Consider the following 3,348-nt stretch of genomic DNA (forward strand, 5'->3'; position numbering starts at 1 on the left):
CTGCCGACTCTTCTGTCGTTCCCGGGTCCCGCTGAGCCGCCGTCCGCGGGCGCAGGGCGTGACGTGGACGCCTCCCGCCGGCTCTGCGGGTTCACGTGTGGCGCCGCCCGCATGGGCCGCCCCGCGCCCGGCGAGGAGGGGGAGGAGGCTGCCCCCCGCGCCCCGGGGCCTGGGGCCTGGGAGCGCATAGAGTGACTTTAGAGCAGAGTCTTTTATAAAAGGGGCAGGTCGAGCGGCTCTGCAGCCTTTCTGAGCTCAGGCGACGCCTCCCGCCGCCAGGTCCGGCCCGGCCCGCTGGTTCCGCCCGGCACCGAACCCTCTCGGGGACCCGGCCTGGCAGGTGCTGGCGCGGGCAGTGGCAGCGCCTGGAGACTGGGTCCCGGTGCTGTCCGCTGGCAGGTGGCAGAAGCCGGAGGGTCGGGTGGCACGTGGTTAGTGTCGGGGAGACCACCCAAGGCCGCGGGGTGGGGCTGCTTTATAGGAGGACTTCCTGTCGCACCGATCATGAGATCATGACTATTTTTTTGCACAAATCTTGACTATTTTTGTACACATCTTGACTGTTTTTGCAGAAATCTTGACTATTTTTGCAGAAATCTTGAATGTTCTCTGTCCCTTGTTCAAGACCCTGGGGGGCCCGACCGGACCGTCCAGGCCCGGCCCTGCCCGCCGGCCTACGCTGGGAGGGAGCGGAGTACATTGTATCAGTGACTGGGTCCGAGGACCGGAGATGAAACAGTGGCCGCCTGCAGGGGCTTCTCAAACTTTTTTGAGGGATGAACCTCCGCACGATGTTTTTAAATGTATAAAACGCCTAGGGCCACAGCAGAGACCAGTGGTGCTGAAATAGAATCATGGCTGTTACATTTGAGGAAGTGATGCATGTGCCCGGGGCAGCATGAACAGAAGCGGCAGGTCTAATGGCCAATTGCACTCGTATGTTAAGGGCTGTCAGTGATCTTCGAAGGAGTTAATTTGATTTCTAGTGATCACTGTCAGGCCCTGTGATTTTTTTGCTTATAGTCATAAATGAAGAACTAAGTTTCAGAGGTTCATTAAAAGAAAAGTGGTTTTCTTCCCTGTCAACGTTGACAAACCTGAATTCAGTGCCCGGGCCCCTGGTCGAGAAACCCTGAGCAAGAAGGGCTTTCTTATGAGGTGGAAGCGACAATGTCCTACATGTCAGCCGGTACTTCTGTTAACAAGTCATAGTCACTCTACCAACAGCTTAAAGACTAAATGCAGTTCTTCACCTTTTTTGAGCACCTAATTCAGTGGTTCTCAACCTTCTGGCCCTTTAAATACAGTTCCTCCTGTTGTGACCCAACCATAAAATTATTTTCGTTGCTACTTCATAACTGTAATGTTGCTGCTGTGATGAATCGTCATGTAAATATCTGATATGCAGGATGGTCTTAGGCGACCCCTGTGAAAGGGTCGTTGGACCGCCAAAGGGGTCGCGACCCACAGGTTGAGAACCGCTGATCCTAATTTGAAGTATTTTAAGAGGCTTCAGGTTTAGTATGCAAGCACTACTACTCCAGTACTACTGTGGGGGTAACTGACTTATGGAGAATATAGGCCATAGGTAGTATATACAAGGGAAATTACTCAATGGGAATGATAATTTGCTTTTAAAGAGAATTTATCCTATTCTATTCCCTCCTTCCCTCAGCTTTGGAGTAAGACTTAAGGTTTCAAACCCTGACCCATCATTACCTAGTTTGGTTATCTTAATCTTTTTATATGTGAACTTGGAAGTACTAAGCAAATCCTACCTCATGGGTTTACTGTGACCATTAAATGACATAAGGAACCAAAGGGCTACTTGATTCATCTCAGTTCTTTCATGGTTGAGGGACTCCTTTGTTTTCCCCCTGATACTTGGTTACCCCAGAGTGAGGCTTAATGGTCTACACTGGGCCTCGGCAGCGGTAGCTATCCTTCTGTTACCATTCTCTGACTCATGCAATAACCCATAGAATTTTTTTCTGCCTCTCTTGCATTTTCCAACAAAATTACATCAACACATGTCTTTACGCTGCCAGACTAAAATCCTTGAGGGGCAGTTTCTCCACAGCCTCCTGCCACTTGTTCACAACACATGACTCGGTGAATTCAAAGCTTGGTTGTCAAGCTTTTTAATCAAGTTTTTAAAAATGTTGGGTACACCACAAATTTAGCATTAGCCCAGAGAAGTACTTTGGATAAAAATGTCAGCCCTTGTCTGTGTAGTGCCTACCTTAAGAATGGAAAAAATACCATGGGTTCGTGTTTTATATCAAAAGGACATTGTCACTAGTGCATTTTGATTATCACAAGAGGAAAAACAGGACGCAGTAGAAAAAGGAAAAGCAGTGTAGGCAGTCAAAACAGGAAACTAGTTTTTTCCTTTATAACAAATTTCATAAACCTTTCAAGTCATCTTTCATTAAATAGTAAAATTCTCATTAAAAACTTCAGCTTCAAGTTTAGAAGTGCCCAGTCTGACCCAACAGCTTGATGCTGCCCCCTAGTGTTTTGTTCCCCTTGAAGTTTTCTTGAGTTTAACTTCACTTTCTTCACCTTTTCCTAAAACAAGATCTATTTAAATTACAATTAGGTTCCTTAGTGTTATATGTCCTAGTCTCCTTGGCATTTCCTCCAGCTGCTGGTTAGGGTTTCTAATAAGTAGACGCAGTCATTTTGAATTGGTTAATTTTTATTGCTTTTTGCCCCCAATTTTCCAAATAGGGGTGAGTTTTGTGTGGAGAGAAAACAGTATAATACCAGGTTTCCTTGCAAGATTATATAGGGGATTTTTCAAAGCAGGAAAAGGGGTATATGTTAATCTATTAATTTAGCTTTGTATATGAATAACATAAATTTGATTTATTTAATCTGGGCTTTGCCTTGAAAAGTGTGATATAAAAATTTGCTTTCCGGCCCTGACCAGGTGGCTCAGTTGGTTGCAGCATTGTCCTGTGCAGCAAAGGATGGAGGGTTCAATTCCTGGTCAGAGCACTTACCTAGGTTCCGGGTTCAATCCCCAGATGGGAGACAACCAGTCAATACTTCCCTTTCACATTGATGTTTCTCTATCTCAATGGAAAACATATCCTCGGTGAGGATAAAAGAATTGCTTTCTGGGATCAGTGTAGTCCCATATAACATTGTGTTGCCTCAACTGTACTGAAAATAAAATTGAAAATGCTAAAATTGCATGGGTGGTGAGCTTTTGTTTTTTAAGTTCTATTTTATTTTATTTTGAGCTGTGACTTACAGAATGATCTCTGAAAAATATTCTCTTGGACCTTTAATAACCACAATATTTCCTGTAATCATTTATGTAAACTAAAGTTTCAAATT

This window comes from Myotis lucifugus, unplaced genomic scaffold, assembly GCF_000147115.1.
Source record: "Myotis lucifugus unplaced genomic scaffold, Myoluc2.0 scaffold_3, whole genome shotgun sequence".
NCBI lineage: Eukaryota > Metazoa > Chordata > Mammalia > Chiroptera > Vespertilionidae > Myotis > Myotis lucifugus.